This window comes from Molossus molossus, unplaced genomic scaffold (genome assembly GCF_014108415.1).
Source record: "Molossus molossus isolate mMolMol1 unplaced genomic scaffold, mMolMol1.p scaffold_m16_p_24, whole genome shotgun sequence".
NCBI classification, from domain to species: domain Eukaryota; kingdom Metazoa; phylum Chordata; class Mammalia; order Chiroptera; family Molossidae; genus Molossus; species Molossus molossus.
Window position 1 is genome coordinate 3,391,444 of NW_023425360.1, and position 18,259 is coordinate 3,409,702.

General features: G+C 40.6%; 1 long non-coding RNA gene and 1 pseudogene across 1 annotated transcript; both read left to right on the top strand.

The window, feature by feature from the left end:
• The first annotated feature begins 259 nt into the window (after positions 1 to 259).
• LOC118641020 lies at positions 260 to 12,043 on the top strand (annotated as a pseudogene).
• Positions 12,044 to 13,770: 1,727 nt separating this feature from the next.
• LOC118640950 lies at positions 13,771 to 18,259 on the top strand. Its single transcript, XR_004961490.1, has 2 exons — positions 13,771 to 13,929; positions 18,134 to 18,259. It is a non-coding gene; the product is annotated as an uncharacterized LOC118640950 (long non-coding RNA).

The following is an 18,259-nucleotide window of genomic DNA, read 5'->3' on the forward strand; positions in this document are numbered from 1 at the left end:
CCTGCACTCTCCTCTGTGGTGGCTTCCTTCTCAGGCTAGTTCCCACTATTCTTCTGTGTGGCGCTCCTCCAGTCCCAAGTCCAGGATGACATCCTAACGACTGTCTGGCAACTCCACCAGAAAGGGCATGTTCCCAATAAATTCTAGCAAAAGTCTTGGGGAGAGCTCTCACTGGACCAGCTGGAGTCATAGGCTCATTCCTGAACCAATCACCAAGGCCAAGATAGCGGGATATGCAGATTGGCTAGATCCAAGTCACATGACCACCTCTGAAGCCCTAGGCTTGAGCATTGAGTCCAACAATGGCTTTAGGAACAAGGGCTGGGAGTTGAGGAGGGTGGCCCTCCCAAGGAATAGCAAGGTGCCGGGAGCTGATCCTCCACAGGCGAAAACAGATGTCTACTGCAAAAGGTGTTGTGTGGTCTTCGGTATTTTGGGCTCTTTCATGCCTGGAACCTTCATGTGCGGTGGAGGCCACTCTTGGCTCCTAGCACTGGCTTCTTTGAAGATGCCCCAGGGTAGAGAGAGCCTGCGCTAACATTTTTGTCTTCAATTCTGTATTTGTCCACTTGGCATGTGTTAACCACTGGGGCAAAATAATAGCTAAAGTTGTTTATTTTTTCCTGTGATGCTACTTTTGGAAAGTCTTATTACAAACCCTCCAACCAATCCTAAGAGCATACTCAGAGCCACCTCCTTTATCACCTCCACACACCACACCAATATTTCCCCTGCCCTAAATCAATTCAGGGCCAGGTACCTGACATCCAGGGAGAGTCCCTATGCTTCAAATTTTGCTGGAATTATTCACACTAGGAGTTTATCAGGTAAACACTCAAAAGGGGAAAAAAAAAAAAAAAAAAAAGGAAATGGTCAGGGACAGACAGGAGACAGAAAGAAAGAAAAAAGGAAAAAAACTTTGCCCACCTACAGATACAGCTGCTAGGCCGCTCTAAAAGATTTTTTTTTAAAAAGACAAAAAGGGAGGGGGTTGCAAAAAGAGGACAGAATAGGCTGAAGACAGGGAGCAGCTGCTGCCTAGAAGCACTGGGCCCTTCCCCCTCCCTCTTTCTTTTTATCAGACTGGGGCAGAAACTAAAAACCACAGCTTCAGTGGCTAAAAGCCTAAAACAGGAGGAAAAAAGGTGGTCAGGGTATAAAAAAACAAAACCCAAATACAGGGGGAGAAAAATAAAAGGTAACTAAATAAATTATGTATACATAGTATTTTAATATAAATTAAATATAATATAAATGTAAGATACATTATACATGTATTTGTGATATTTAATTAAAACAAAGGTCCTTAATTTGGCCCAATTGAAAGTCCAAAATTTATATTAAAAATTTTATGTGCTGGCCCAGGTGGTGTGGCTCAGTGGTTGTGTCGACCCTGCACCAAGAAGTCGCTGGTTTGATTCCGGGTCAGGGCACATGCTCAGGTTGTGGGCCAAATCCCCAGTGAGGGGCATGCAGGAGGCAGCCAATCGATATTTCTCTCTCTCTCTCCCTCTCCCTTCCTCTCTCTCTAAAAGTCAATAAAGAAAACAAATTTAGCCCTGGCCAGTTTGGCTCCGTGGTTGGAGCATTGACTTGCGGACCAGAGAGTCCCGGGTTCAGTTCCTGCTAGGGGCACGTACCAAAAAAGAAAAAAATTTATATACTGAAAGAATTTATGTAACAAAAAGATAATAAGAGTGCTGAGTGGCTTTTGTGTATCTGCAACCCAGGTTCTAAACTAACTGTAACATTTGTGAAAGTGCACCAATTGACAAAGTTTTATGGACTTAATTATTACTGAAGCTCAAATTATAGTTATACCTGGAATTCCACTAAATGTAAACACTGTGCTTCTATAATATTCAGAAAGTAACTATAAAATACAGAAAAAAAAATAGGAATGCCTCGCTTTAACTATAGTTACCCTTCATAAACATCCTATCTCCAATACAGTCACATTGGGAGTTGGGACTTAAACATATGAATTTTGAGGACACAAACAGGAGCCCCATGGTGGGTTACTACATTAATGCTTTGGTTCCATCCATACCCAATATTCAATATTAAAATTACTGACTCATCTCTCAGGTGTGAGGACACCTTCTGAAAGCCTTACCTAACCCTACAGGTCTGTTTATATGTCCTTCCTGGGTGCTCCCATAGTATCTGTCCTCTTTCTTATGGCTTATGTTGTCATTATTAGTGTACAAGTGTCTGCCTCTTTCACAGATGTGTAATACACTGTGTGCTCCATTAGGAAGTTCTCCAGAGCCTAGCACAATGCCTGGCACTAGAGAAGGGTACAAACTTGAAGGACAGTGAAGAAAAAGCAAAAGGAGGGTTTCAGCAGTGTGTGGAGCAGGCAATTTCAGCGGTGTCATCCTCTGTCAATTTAAGAAACACTCAAACCTGTTAAGAATATTTTTTAGTTTATTTGAGCCAAACTGTAAACAATTGCAGGGAAGCAAAATCTCAGCAGATTGAGATAATGCTCCAGAGAATGTCAGTTTTGCACCTTATTTTATACATTATAATAAAAAGAGAATACGTAAGTGGGTTACACAAAATCCATTGGTGCTAGATGAGGGAGGTGGGAGAAAGCAAAGAGGGGGGATGGGCAGACCTCTGGGATTGGATGAAAAGTAGAATGATAGACACATGTATCTTTTACATAGGTGGGTATAGGATAGTTAACAGTCAACAATGAACAAGACAACAGTAACAATGAGAGGATTTATGGTTTCCATCCTGGTGCACTGGTTGTGTCCTGAGGGGTTTGGAAAAAAGGGGAGTTACCCTGACACTCCAAAGGAATGTTATTATAGATGCAAAGGACAAGAGATAGGCTTCCCTGAGCTTGTCAGGTTAGCAAGTGACCCCTTTCGTCCACACCTGGTTGAGTTCTGAAAGGGTTCTACTTAATGTTCTAGGTGGTATCCTTTTAAGTCTGTTAGTGGCTTTATTCTTTTGGGAGATTATTCATAATTTGTACCTTGTCTTTATCCTGCTTCCTATTTGGCCATTTTGCTATTAAAAATCTGCCTAGCCCTGGCCGGTTTGGCTCAGCAGTTAGAGCATCAGCCTGCGGTCCCGAGAGACCCGGGTTTGGTTCCCACTAAGGGCATGTACCTCGGTTGCAGTGTGTCCCCAGCCCTGGTTGATCGTGCGGGTGGCAGCCACTCGATGTGTCCCTTTCACGTCGATGTTTCTCCCTCTCCCTCTGATCCTCTCTTTCCCTTCCACTCTACCTGAACAAAAAATGGAAAAATGTCTTCAGGTGAGGATAAAAAAAAAAAAAAAAAATCTGCCTAAGTGCTCTGCCTTTGTTTTATTCTATAATTTAATAACGTGTTTTGTTCGGCAGCACTTGTTCCTTTTTGTAAAATTTGAAAAGTGGCATACTTCACACATAAGAAAGAAATAGTTGTTCAGTTTTCCTTAAAAGCTATATAAATAAGGAATTAAAAAAAAAAAATCTGGCATCCCAGGGCCACATTCTCGCGTGGCCACAATCAGCTGGAACCGCAGCGTGGCTTCTCACTCAGGAACTGTACACGTACCTGGGGGAACCCTTTCCCCATTAACGACAACTTACTGTAGCTGGAGTGCAGGAGGAACGGGTGGGGCCGCCTTACTAAGGGAGCGGAGGGGAGAGAACGCGGGAGGCTCGGACGGCCAGAGCCCACGAGCCCCGTCGCAGTCTCTGCCCGTGGGAACTGGCCAGTCTCAGGCCTTCCTCGAACCCAGGGTTTTCAGTCCCACCGCAGCCTCCGACCCCACTGCCTGTTTTGAATGAAAAGCCTTCGCCAAAACTAGGAAACAAAACATACGGAGCCCAAACTAGCACCGGAAGCCCAAGAGAGTTTTAACTGTAGTCACCTGACCTCCCATTCTGAGTTCTGATTGGGCTTTGGGAACAGGATTTCTCAGCGCCGACTGGTGGCCCCGCCCCGGAAGCTCATGGGGGCGGGGACAAGTACCACGGCGCGACAGTATTGGCCGGTTTTCTCAGGACGCAGCCAATCGGAATCTGCCAACTTCTGGCGCGAAGTGAGCTGGTCCACCGCGCACAGGCTGAGGAGGCGACGCGGGGAGTTTGGACCCTGGTTCCGCCTGCTCGGAGCCTGAGGGACAGGTGAGTGCGGCGCGCGGACTCAGGGCCCGCCCTCCCCGGCCCAGCTGGCCGGAGGCGGGGAAGCCTCGCTGGCTCCTCCGTGGCCCGCCCGGCCGCCGAGTCCTGTCGTTTCGGGGGCAGCCTGCGACAGAGCAGAGACGGTTCCCTGCGAGAAACAGGCCCAAGACCGGGCCGAGCTGAGCTCGCGTCGCCCCGGGCGTTGGGGCCGAGCCGGTTCCGCCCAGCTCAGGCCTGGCCGCTGCCCGGTCCCCATTTCCCTCGAGGAAAAATCAAAACGCTGCTCTGCCTTATGTCCTTCCGTAGCCTTGAGCCCGGCTCCTGCGCTTTGAGGGTCTGCCGGGTGCCACGTGCTTGGCACCCGGTTCTTACCTTGTAGCTTCACAAGTACCCACAAAGGACTGAGGTTCAGGTGCGCGGATTCGAATCCCCGCCCTTCCGTACCAGCTCTGTGGCCCCGCCGTTACTTAAACCGGGTGCCCCTGGGGGGGAACTGACCCCTTCTGCATTGTTTGGTTTTGGTTCGGGGTCGGGATTCAGTGACTTAGTACGTGCAGTCAGTGCTGCGCAGAGTCCTTGGGACACAGTAAGGGTTCTGTCTGCACGACCCGACCCGGAGAAGTGGGTCCCGCGTCGCTCGCGGAGCGGCCGGAGCACAAAGCTTGTCCGCGCCGAAAGGGCTTCTGGGAATTAAGTGCCAGAGGAGGATGCGAACCAAGAGTTGACTCCAAAGCATCTCCCAGGCTTCTCTCCCCTTCGGTGTCACAACACTGGGGCCACGGAATGTCCCGAAATGGAGAAGGTGCCACCAGTGTAGACTGAGGAGCAGTCGTGGGAGGGGCGGAGGGACCAGAAATTGAGAAGGGGGAGCAGGTATTCTGCGTGGGAAATAGTAAACAAGCAAATCGAACCAGCATTTTGTTCGCTGGGGCCCCTGTCAGCAAGTCGCTTATGTCTGCAGGGAGGAGAATTTCTGGGCAGGTGCCAGTGCCTTCATTACACTGATGCGGAAACCCAGAGTTAAAAGACTGGGCATATACCGTAGTGTTAGATGTGTCATAAAACAACAATAGCCGGGAAATTACACACATCCACTTTATCTATTTACTTTCTAACATGTTTTGATTTTTTTTTTTTCTTTTTTTTTAGGGAGAGGGAGAGAGAGATAAAAACATTGATGAGATTGTGTAGACTTCCCTTCTACCACCCTAATTGGAATGTTCTGCTTATTTCAGGCTTGCTTCTTTTTTTTTTAAATTAATTTATGTTACAGATGTTTCTCCTTTTTCCCCCCACTGACTCCCCTCTCCCCCTCCCTCCCTGCCCTTTCCCCAGTTTGTTGTCCATGTCCACTGTTCATGCATACATGCATATAAGTTCTGTGGTTTATCTCTCCCCCACCACCCCCCTCTTTAGGGGATTGTCAGTCTGTACCCCACTTCCGTGTCTCTGGGACTACCCCATTCCTCAGACTGTTATGTTCATTATATTCCACAAATAAGTGAGATCATATGAAACTTGCTTTTTGTATTTCTAACTGGAGCACGTTTGTTTTCTACTCTTATGCCTGGTGTTGTTTGCCTCTGTTTCAGTTAGTTCTCATTCTTGTTGCCTTGTGTGGTGTACGTGGCTGTTTTTGTTTGTGTTTGGTACATAATGTCTTGAAAAATTGTTTGTAGATGGTGAGAAGGCCGGAAATAAAGGTGTCTTTCCCCAGAGATGTTTTTGCATTTGCTTCTGCTGGGTGGCCTTGGAGTTAGGATCACTTTAATCTAAATTCATGGCTTGAGGTTTTTTGTTTTTGTTTTTTAATTATGCAGGTATGAAAATTGAAAAGATTCTTGGCCTTGTGGATTCAGGGTCTGTCCCTTTCAATCCTTCAGCAACTGGTAACTTTACTTATAGACAGACATCTGAGGGGTTTAATTTTGATTTCCTTTTCCCAAATGACATAGTCCTTTGTGGTGCTAGTTTTATAAGGGAATGAATACTTCTCACATTGGGTGGAGCCTAACTTTGATTTAGAACATTTTTCTCTGCAAGGTGATCAGAACTGATGTTCAAATTCTTAATATTAGACTGCTGTCCTTGAAAGAAAAGCAGCTGAAATGCTCTCCTGAGAGCTTTTATTTAGATTTTTTACTTTGATTTAGATATTTTATTTTATTTTATTTATTTTTCTTTTATTGATTTCTTAGAGAGAGAGGAAGAAATATAGAAACATCAGTGAGAGAGAACATCTACTGACCGCCACCTGCATGCCCCCACTGGGGATTTGGCCCACAACCTGAGCATGTGTCCTGACGGGGAATGAAACTGGTGACCGCTTGGTACATGGGTGGATGCTCAACCACTGAGCCACACAGGCTGGGCTGATGTAGATTTTAACCTGATAATATTTTAAGCTTTTTGTCAGAGATTTGATGTATTTACTTAATAATTTTCTGTTTTATCCAGCAATAATCTAGAGCAACTGTCACTCTTTTTCTGTAAAGGGCCAGATAGTGAACATTTTTAGGCTTTGCAGACCCAACATTTTCTGTCATAACTACTCAACTATGGTGCTAAAGCAGCCATGGGCAGTATGTGAACAAATGGGCATGGTTGTATTTCAGTAAAACTTTATTTACAAACACAGGCTGCAGGCCAGATTTGGCTCATATCATGGTTTGCCACTTACTAGTGGCTTAATGATTATTCCATTAACATCTGTTAAATATTGATTCTTTTCCCTATTTTGTTGTTTCTGTTATTACACATTAAACATATTTGGGAGACTAGGTTTTTCATTTTTAAAGATAAGTACCATGCCATTTAAATTATTGTTACATTTAATATGATTATAATATTTGTAACGCTAGTTCCCACTACAGTGGTATTTAGTATTCTTGTATTGTGCTTTTGTGAAATGCATTTTAGAAGCATTTTTGTTGAGATTTGTGAAATATTCTTGTGGTGTTTCAGTTGGAATTTTGTTAAACGCAAATTAATTTTTGCAGTACTGTTGTCTTTATGACATTTAAATCTTTCATCTAAGGACATGAAATATTTATCCAAATCTTTCTTTATTTCTCCAAGTAATGTTTGGTTTTTCATTATATCATGAAGATGTTTGTCTTTGTTAGGTTAATTGGTAGTTGTCTAATTTTTCCATTGTGATTGTTAATTGAATGCTTTTTAAAAATTGTATTTTCTAGTTAGTTGTTACTACTACATGAGAATGTATTTGACTTTTGTGAATTTATATTTTATTTAACCATTTTACTGACATTTTAATTATCTATTGTTATCTGTGGTCAATTATCAATTGACTGGATTGTGTTGGTATATAATCAGATTGTCTACATGTCATGATATTCACATTTCTTCTTTTCTAATTTTTTATTATTTTTTTTATCCTCACCCGAGGACATTTTTCCTTTTTTTTTGCACAGATAGAGTGGGAGGGAGAGAGAGGTAAAGAGAGGGAGAGAGAAACATCGATGTGAAAGAGACACATCGAGTGGCTACTACCCGCACGACCAACCAGGGCCGGGGACAAACTGCAACCGAGGTACATGCCCTTAGCGGGAACCGAACCCGGGTCTCTCAGGACCGCAGGCCGACGCTCTAACCGCTGAGCCAGACCGGCCAGGGCCTTTTCTAATTTTTTAAAAAATATTTTTGCACCAGCAAGAATGTTTAATATGAGAATGAAAATAAGAGAATAGTCTTGTTTTTGCCTATATATAATTTTTTTTTTTTTTAATCCTCACTCAAGGATATTTTTCTATTTTCAGATAGAGTGGGAGAAAGAGAGAGGGAGGGAAAGGGAGAGAGAGAAACATCAATGTGAGAGGGACACATCAACTGGCTGCCTCCTGCACAACCCTGACCAGGGCCGGGGACAAACTGCAACCTAGGTACGTGTCCTTGGCCGGAATCAAACCCGTGACTCATTGGTCCACAGGCTGACACTAACCGCTGAGCCAAACCAGCCAGGGCTTGCTCATAGTATTATTATTATTATTGTTATTATTTGCATTTATCTTCAGATAGAGCAAAATGGGGATATGCCTTTGTACATGGAGGGATTATGGTCCTAAAATATTCTCCATTTAAGAAAGGCAGGGGGACTCAATGGGGAAATGGCCGATTTTAAGTCTAGGGCAAAAAAAAATGCTCAAGATAAGCCTGGGATATCATTTCATTCCAGACGGTAACGAAAATCTCGAAGACTACTAAGGTTTTGTCAAAAGCAATGAAGAATGAACCTGTAATGTCTCCCTCTGGCCTAACATAAAACAATTTCAGAATCAATAAGAGTGATAACTGTATTGGATTGAAACATACAATAATACTAAAAAAATTGATCATCATTGGCAGTTGCTAGAGAAATAATCATTTTTTTTAAACTAATGAATAAAGGAAAAGAATTAAACATCCTGTCACATCCTATGGGAGCTGTACTACTATGTGAGGGTAACAAAATAGGTCAGAGTAGGTTTCTCTTGATAGAAATACAGGGTGGGGCAAAAGTAGGTTTACACTTGTTTGTATGGAAAATAATACAATAATGATTAAATAATAATTCAGGAATAAATTCTGTTTTGTGTACTCACAACTGCTGAGCCAAACCAGTCAGGACTTAAAGAAAAAGAAAAGGCAGAAGTCTCCTTGCTGATGTGGCTCAGTGGTTGAGCACTGACCCATGCACCAAGAGGTCACCAGTTCGATTCCCAGTCAGGGCACGTGCCCAGGTTGTGGACCCGATTCCCCAGTGGGGGGTATGCAGAAGGCGTCCAATCGATGTTCTATCATTGGTGTTTCCTTCCCTTCCTGTGTCTCTAAAATCAATAAAGCAAAATTATTAAAAAGAAAAGGCAGAAGTCGTCTCTTCTGGAGAAGGTAGAACAAAAAAATGCATCATAATTATCTTCCTTAAGCTTAACACATGAAGATTTCTCAACTGAGTGTAATTCAGTTTCTTCCAAATTTTTCTTTTTACTGTTATCTAAAGTACAACAGTTAGTAAGCATAGGTGATTTTAATAGTAGTGAGTGAAATATGATTTATGTAAAACTTATTTCCACAAATATTATCTAATATTGTTAATCCTTTTTCCTAAGATATGTTATAAAAGTAGATCTCTGTTAGAGATAGAATGGGAAGGAGGTTGTAACTATCAGCTAAAATGAAAATTTTTTGTTTTCCATAGATTTTGGCTGTCCTGTCTTCCAGTACCCCAGTAACTTTAAGGTGGCCCAAGCTGTACATTATCTCAGGCAATAGCTCAACAGTATCACAGTTTGTTCTACAAGGGAAAAATATGCTTGGTAAAAGTATTCTTTTTGGTTGAAACTAGATAATTATGAAGCATGGTGTCTTGCTGGTGAACCATTGCTCTTATTGGTGGTGCTCTTCCTTTTCCCAGTTTTCCCCTTGGGTATAGAATTATGTTATTTATTTCTTTTTTGGATTTTCATTGTACTTTGATTATTTTTGCCCACTGAACTCCCTGTCTAGTTTCTATTTATTTTTTAAGCCCAAGCCAGGTATCATTTTTCTGCAAGCCCTTTTCCAATAATCCCTTCCCTTAATGTCTTTTGTGTTTATTTTAGCATGGGGGGAAAACCAGGTCATCTTGCTATTCAAATGAGCCTCCGCTAGTTAAAGATTATATATTTCAAATGTCAAAACAATTTATTGACCAAAAAATAGCCTTATTACTTTGGGCACAGTTAGAACAGTGTTCCATCCCCTTTGCCACCCGTATCCCCCCAAATATTATGATTAATGCAAAGTACATAACTGTACTGAACTTTTCCCCCTGTCTCTTTTAGGATCATGGCTGCTGTTCTTCAAAATAATATACAGGAGCAACTGGAGCATCATTCAGGCAGAAAACTTAACAATAAATTAAATCTTTAAAAACCAAAATCTTCGTAAGTCTTTTGGTGGTTTTGTTGTTATACAGGTACTAATATATATTATCATTAAAATGAGATATCTGCTCTTTTCACCCTTTTATTATATAGATGAGGAAATAAAGCTTTGGGGTCAGTGATTTTCCCACTTTGCAAATTAATGGTAGAACATGTGTTAGCAGCACCAGGTAATAAATTGTTCAGCACTTTCGCACTGTTCCTGGCATATAACATTTGCTCGGTAAAAATTTGTTGAGTAAATGAATAATGAATCTTTTTGTAAATTTGGGCAAATAGGTATTTTTAGTATTTTAATATAATTTTATATCTTTTCCAAAAACAATTTATAAGGAAACGATAGCTGTCTGGTTTTGATCTTTTCTCCAAGCTATACTCCAAATTCATAATGATATCTAGTAATAACTTACGTTCCTTATTGTGTTCCTTATTGTACCCTTATGAGGTTCTAGGCACCCTCTGGGTGTTTGACTTTAAAGTCACCATTCACGCCCTGGCCGGTTTGGCTCAGCGGTTAGAGCGTCCATCTGCGGTCCGGAGAGACCCGGGTTCGGTTCCCGCTAAGGGCATGTACCTCGGTTGCAGTTTGTCCCCGGCCCTGGTTGGGTCGTGCGGGTGGCAGCCACTCGATGTGTCCCTTTCACATCGATGTTTCCCTCTCTCTCTCTTCCTCTCTCTCCCTCCCACTCTGTCTGTGCAAAAAATGGAAAAATGTCCTCGGGTGAGGAAAAAAAAAAAAAATAAAGTCACCATTCACTTTTATGTCACTAAATCCAGAGATGTCTAAGACTCTTGCTTCTCCTCCAAATCTCAGTATAGTGAGCAGTTTTTAAATTTTCCCCCATAAAACTTTGATCAGATTAGTAACAATAGCCAAATTTGAGTCTCTTCTTTTGTTCACTTATGCCGTCTTCTCCCTCTGGAGGTGCTATTAATTAAGGACTACCAGCCTGAGAAATAAAGTAGTGGGAATGGCCTGGATACTCTCAAAACTGATTAGCCGCTGAATAGGAAGGATCAGAGCATACAAAGTATAATCTTAGTAACCTTATAAATTTTAAAATTGGAGAAGGGGATAGAAGGTAAGTTGTATAAATCAGTAAAAAAAAAAAAAAATTTAGAGTTTTGTGTAGTTGATGGGTTTGTTAAAATTTATCTAATTCAGGTATTTAATTTTTTCCAGTGGTTTCACTTTTAAAAAGAAAATATCTTCAGCCAACAATGTGTCTGTGACTAATGTGTCAGTAGCAAAAACACCTGTGTGAAGTGATAAAGATGTTAATATTGCTGAGGACTTTTCTTTCAGGGAAACTTTACCCCACACCATGAATCAACAGACTTTAAAAATGCTGCTGCAGGACAGCAAACCAAGAGAGTTGGTTCAAAACCATTATTGCCAGATTTGACACAGATTCCACAAGAAGTTTTAGATACTACCCAGAGCACACTGATTATAAAGGATTCTCGAAATGCTACTTTCAAGAAATTAGAATGTAGTTCTTCATCAGATTCTTTTATTACCATCAATGATTGGGATGATATGGATGACTTTGATACTTCTGGGAATTCAAAAGTATTTGTTACACCACTCAGAAATCACTTTGTAAGAGTAAGCACTGCTCAGAAATCAAAAAGTTCTAAGAGAAACTTTTTTAAAACACAGCTTCATAAAATACAGTAAAGGCTAATTTGACTTCCTCCTCTGAATGCAAGCAAATATATTTGATGAAGGAACAGAAGGCTGACTCTGAATGTTTAAGTAGTGATGTGATTTGTATTGATGATGACCCCAATTCCAGAGAGCTTACAAATGAAGATACTCAGGATAGTCTTTAAAAACTCATTTGGGAGAGGAAAGAGGTAAACATTATTTTATTTTCATTTCAGTTTATCAATTGTATTCATTCATTCAAAGCTAGGCATTGGAACAGTAGCAAATATAATACAGCTTTTGTCCTTAGGATCTTTAGAGGTGCTTATTGAATAATCTGTTGGCCACATGCTTGAGGCAGGACATACTAATGAAATGAAAGATTTAATTTCTGCTAATGTAATTTTTATATGAACACCAAGGATAGCTCTGTGATGTTTACATACAAAAAAAATAAGGTTCATAGAGGTTAAAGTGACCTATTAATGTCTGCTGGCTGGTAAGTGGTAGAATTGAGAAGTAAAGCCAAGCCTTTCTATTATAATTCCTTTATGCTGTATAATATGATTTAATCATGCTATTATTAAAGTATAAATTACATTCAAATTATTTTATGTTTAGGTGTCATAGTTATTAGATATCCAGAACTTTTGTTTAAATATGTTTTTATTGGTTTTTTTAGAGAGAGAGCAACATCAACATGAGAGAGAAACATTGATCGGCTGCCTCCTACATACCCCCTACTGGGATCGGGCCCATAATCCCAGAATGTCCCCCAACTGGAAATTGAACTAAGACCTCTCAGTCCATGGGACAATACTCCATCCCTTGAGCCACACTGGCTGGGCTAGATGTCCAGAACTTAATAGCTAAGATTTGCCATATGTGGAACTACCTACTTTATGAAATAGTTGTAAATATGAGACTAACATTTTTAAACATCTGAATCCCATTAAGGTTATTGTAGGGTGAGAGAGGACCGAAAGCGATTGATAATAAGCAGAACTATTGTCTGACCAAATGAGTTGCTGTTTATGAAGAGACAATTTGGTAAAAGGTAAACTAAAGAGAAACTATTGGGCATTGTGTTCTTTTCTTGTACTCAGGAGAGAGAGACTGAATCTGGTAGACTTAAATCACTAGGAAGACTTTGTGATAAAGTAGAAATAATTTATCTATACAAACAATAGTGCTTGTACAGTTATCAGACTAATTTGTTGCACTTTACCCTCATTTATTTATTTATTTAATCCTCACCCAAGGACATTTTTCCATTTTTGTTCAGATAGAGTGGGAGGGGGAGAGAAAGAGAAACATCAACATGAAAAAGACACATCGAGTGGCTGCCTCCCACATGACCCTAACCAGGGCCAGTGACGAACCATACCGAGATATACGCCCCCAACCAGAATTCAATCCTCGACTCCATAGTCCTTGAGGTGACACTCTAACCACTGAGCCAAACCGGCGAGGGTGTGCTGGACCCTTATTTAAATATGAATAAAAGATATAAAAACATAAATGCTAAGTGGGAGTTTCATAATTTAATTGGAGACAATCATGAAAATCCTTAAGCAGATATTTGGCTTCAGTCCAGTATTCATTGGACTGACTCCAGTTGACTCAATAATCACTTATGAAGAAACAAGCCACCCTGGCCAGTTTGGCTCAGTGGTTAGAACATTGGCCTGTAGACCAGAGAGTCCCAGGTTAGGTTTCCACTAGGGGCATGTACCTGGTTTGTCCCCACACACCGGTTGGGGTCATGTGGGTGGCAACCACTCAATGTGTCTCTCTCACATCGATGTTTCTCTCTCTCTCTCTCTTCCTCCCTCTCTCCCTCCTGCTCTATCTGAAGATAAATGCAAAAAATGTCCTCGAGTGAGGATAAAAAAACAAAAAGAAACAAGCCAACATTAAGGTGGGAAAAGAGAGGGCTCACAGAGTGGTGTTACTGTTTATGACTTGCCCGAAGCACTCAGTCTTCAGTGCTCATACTCTGTTCTTTCTGTCTCGTTAATTGTTAAAATATCCTATGTTTATCAACTGTTTACTTTAGATAATAATGAAAAGGATAAAAACTTGAAAGAAATGGAATTACGTTCATTTGAGAAATCTCCATGTGTTGAGCTTGATGAAGATGATTACAATATAGATTTTGTTCCACCTTCTCCAGAAGAAGGAATGACTTCTGCCTCTTCTTTCTCTTTAAAATGCTTTAGGTAAAATAGCTGATAAATTAATAAGCATAATTGTTTTGGGGGTATTCTGAAATAATTTAGTTATGTAATATCATTTCTGTATAATATCATGTTCTGCACAGTTCATTTTATATCCAAGTGAAAGCTTCAAAAAGTCCCTATTGATACATTTTATTTAATTGGTAGTATTCTAAAACTATAAAGTTCCAGCTTTAGAATACTACCAAAATTGTAATCGCATGAGATCTCCAAACAATTTCATGTAGTTGATTTTATCAGGAGGAATATATGACACAGCTAATTCCTTATTTGGAAAATGACTTAGTAAGTGATATGTACCCCCCCCCCCCTTTATATTCTACAGGATAGACTTGGCTATTGTATTTGACATTCACTGAATTTTAATAAATTAGGAACATGATAGTGGTTAATTGGTAGTGTTATAGGAAAAAATACATAGTCGACACAACTCTTCAATAGCTTAAAATACTAGTTAATAGTCATTGTTACATCCATCCTCACCCCAATCTAAATTACAGTCCAGTTGAGTGGTGGTGTATATACTGCACTATTAACCAGTATTTTGATAAGTAGATCCCTACAGTATATTACCTTAATTAGGGAAGTAATGCAGGAAGGAGGTGTTTGTGTGTATAATCTAGTTTCTCTGGGTTTGTGTTTTAACAGGTGTGTTGGGATGTTTGAAGAGGCAGGAAAGGTTGAGACATGATTACTATTTGATGACAAAACTAAAAAACTATTATCAGCTGCCCTTTCACCTCTCTTCCAATAGAAATTCAGAATTACACAAAGTAAAAAACTGAGCAGGAGTTCATAATAGAGTCTGGATTCTAAATCAGCATCATCATTTAGCAGGTGAAACAGTTAAGGCCCAGGGAAGAGCAGGGAATGGCCCAGGATGATAAAATTAATGGCAGATGGACTAAGATCCAGCGTAGTGCTATTTCCTGGCCTTTTTTGTTTGTTTATTTAAAAAGTGCATATTGCACAAATAACACTGTAACCATTTTAACAGGATTCTTACTTGTTGTCTCAACATTCCAACAAACCAAACATTTTCTTTATCCATGTTTGGTTTTGATTCTTCTCTACATGTATATGATTTTTGCATTGCTGTAATTATCATGTAACCAAATTTCTATTCTGCTTTTCTTTTTAAAATTTATTGATTTTAGAGAGAGAAAGAGATTCATATTGATTTGTTGTTCCATTTATATATGCATTCATTGGTTGATTCTTGTATGTGCCCTGACTGGGGACCGAACCCACAACCTTGGCATATCAGGACGACACTCTAACCAACTGTACTACCCAGCTAGGGCCTCTGCTTCTTTTAGTATTACAGTATTTTTAAAACATTTTCTGCCTGGCCAGTGTTGCTCAGTGGTTGAACATCAACCCATGCACCAAGAGGTTGCCGGTTCGATTTAGGGCACATGCCCAGGTTGTGGGCCAAATCCCCAGTGGGGGCAAGCAGAAGGCAGTCAGTCGATGTTTTCTCTTATCGCTGTTTCTCTCTCTCTCTCTCCCTCTCCCTTCCTTTCTCTCTAAAATCAATAAAGAAAATTTTTTTTTCCGTATTGCTATATAGGCTTTATTTTTTATTCCACTTAATGGCTATATAATTTATTGAGTTATCATGCCATAATTAACTTTACCTAGATCTTCAGCATGACCAAAATTGTATTTCCAAGATGGATTCTCTCAATGTTTTCCATTGGAACCTTGTATACATATTTGTATATATTATAAAACAAATAGAAATTTCACAAATGATACACTTTTGTGCAGAGTACAAGTAAAGTGTACTATCTTTTGTTTTAAAATGCTGGTTGTGACTTCAGAACTCTAATGGTCAGGTAATGTATAACATGTTCTTGTAGTTCCTTTTATTCATAAACCTCTTGAGTTGGCCCTCAAAATCTTTCATCTTCAGGCCCCGACATACCTTTCAGCTTTATCACTAGTTACGGCCTTACAATAGCCTAAGCCCTCAAGAGCCTAATGAGACAAATTGGAAAACATGGCTAAAATGTAAGGCCCATTCTTTGAATATAATATATTATTTTATATGATTTATTCTAACTAAATCAGGATTACATTTCAAAGTCCCATTTTAGAAAAAGTATACATGATTCTTGTATATCAAGTGAATAGAATTATCTTTTTTTAATCTCTTCTTCATAGCTTGTCACTTTTTATATCCAACTTTCAAGGTTTCCTCCAATTCTACCCCTTTGCAAAGCCTTCTCACGTTCCAGAATGTGTTATCTTTCTTTGGATTACCACCGTACCCTCTAACAATTTCACTTTTTTTTTTTGATAATCCTCACCCAAGGATATTTTTCCATAGATTTATTTATTTTTATTTATTTTTTTATCCTCACCCGAGGACATTTTTTAATTTTTTGTTCAGATAGAGTGGGAGGGGGAGGGGGAGAGAGAGAGAAACATCGATGTGAAAGGGACATATCAAGTGGTTGCCACCTGCACAACCAACCAGGGCTGGGACAAACTGCAACCGAGGCATGTGCTCTTAGCGGGAACCAAACCAAGTCTCTCTGGACTGCAGGCCGACACTCTAACTGCTGAGCCAAACTGGCCAGGGCTCTATAGATTTTTTTAGATAGAATGGAAGGGAGGGAAGGAGAGAGAGAGAGAAAGAAACATTATGTGAAAGAGACAATATCAAGCCCTGGCCGGTTTGGCTCAGTGGTAGAGCGTCCGCCCGAGGACCAGTGAGTTGCAGGTTCGATTTTGGCCAAGTGCATGTACCTCGATTGCGGTTCGTCCCCTGCCCTGGTTGGTGTCATGCGGGAGGCAACCAGGTCGATGTGTCCTTCTCATGTCAATGTTTCTCTCTCTCTCTCTCTCTGAAGATAAATAAAAAAATATCCTTGGGTGAAGATTTTTTTTTTTTTTTTATCCTCACCCAAGGACACTTTTCCATTTTTTGCACAGATAGAGTGGGAGGGAGGGAGGGAGAGAGAGAGAGAGAGAGAGAAAGAGAGAGAAAAACATCGATGTGAAAGGATCACATCGAGTGGCTGCCACCTGCACGACCAACCAGGGCTGGGGACAAACTGCAACCGAGGTACATGCCCTTAGCGGGAACCGAACCAGGGTCTCTCCGGACCGCAGGCCAACACTCTAACCGCTGAGCCAAACTGGCCAGGGCCTTGGGTGAAGATTTAAAAAAAAAAGAGTACGGGACATATCGACTGGTTGCCTCCCATACAACCCCAACCAAGGATCCAACTTGCAGCTCAGGTACGTGCCCTTGACTGGGAATTGAACCTGTGACCCTTTGGTCCTTGAGCCACACTCTAACCACTGAGCCAAAATGGCTAGGGCTGTTTGTTACTTTTACAGTATTTTTTATATCCAGTCAGACTGACCATGTTAATATCGTCTTGTATTATCTGTATATGTTAGTTATATGTATAGAAACACACATAGACATGTTGGTATATGAGAAGTCTGGATAAAATGCTTTGGAGTCTCAGAAGAAAGAGATGTCAATAACCACTTGCTGGAGAAATCAGAAAAGTAACATTTGAGTTGGGCCTAAAAGAACAGGTGTAATTTGGATAAGAAGAGATTGGAATGGTGATTTTTTCATAGAAGAGCAGAGGCAAAATTTCTGAAGTAGACAATGCAGGACTTATGTGAAGAATGTAAATGATGCCCTGGCCAGTTTGGTTCAGCAGTTAGAGCATCAGCCTGGGGACTGAATGGTCTCAGATTTGATTCCTGGTCAAAGGCACATACCTGGGTTGCAGGCTCCATCCCCAGCTCTGGTCAGGGACATGCAGGAGGCAACCATTCGATGTGCTCTCTCACATCAATATTTCTCTCTCACCCTACCTCCCTCCCTTTCTCCCTCTCTTCCTTTCACTTTATCTAAAAATCAGTGGAAAAATACCCTCATTGAAGATTAACAACAACAAAAGAATGTGAGTGATGCACTGCAATTAAAGCCTGGGATTATTGGAAGGACATAATTGGAGGTCAAATTGAAAGGGTCTCTTGGGTCAGAAGATGAATGACATTGATGGCCAGCTAAAGAGGTTTTAGAATAAAGATATAAAAAGAGTTTCTCTTTTCTGTTACTATTGTCTGACCAGTTGTGGAGAAATAGTAGAGGAAAAATGCATTTGATCTATTCTATACTTTGATTGGTTGTATATTTTTAAATTTGTAGTATGTTAAAGGAGCTTGATGCCTGTGACAGAAAGAAGGATGGCCTAAGCACGCCAGAGGACTTCTCAAAGCTTGAGAAAATGCCTGCTCAGCAATCTAACCACGAAACTGGCACAGACTCTGATGG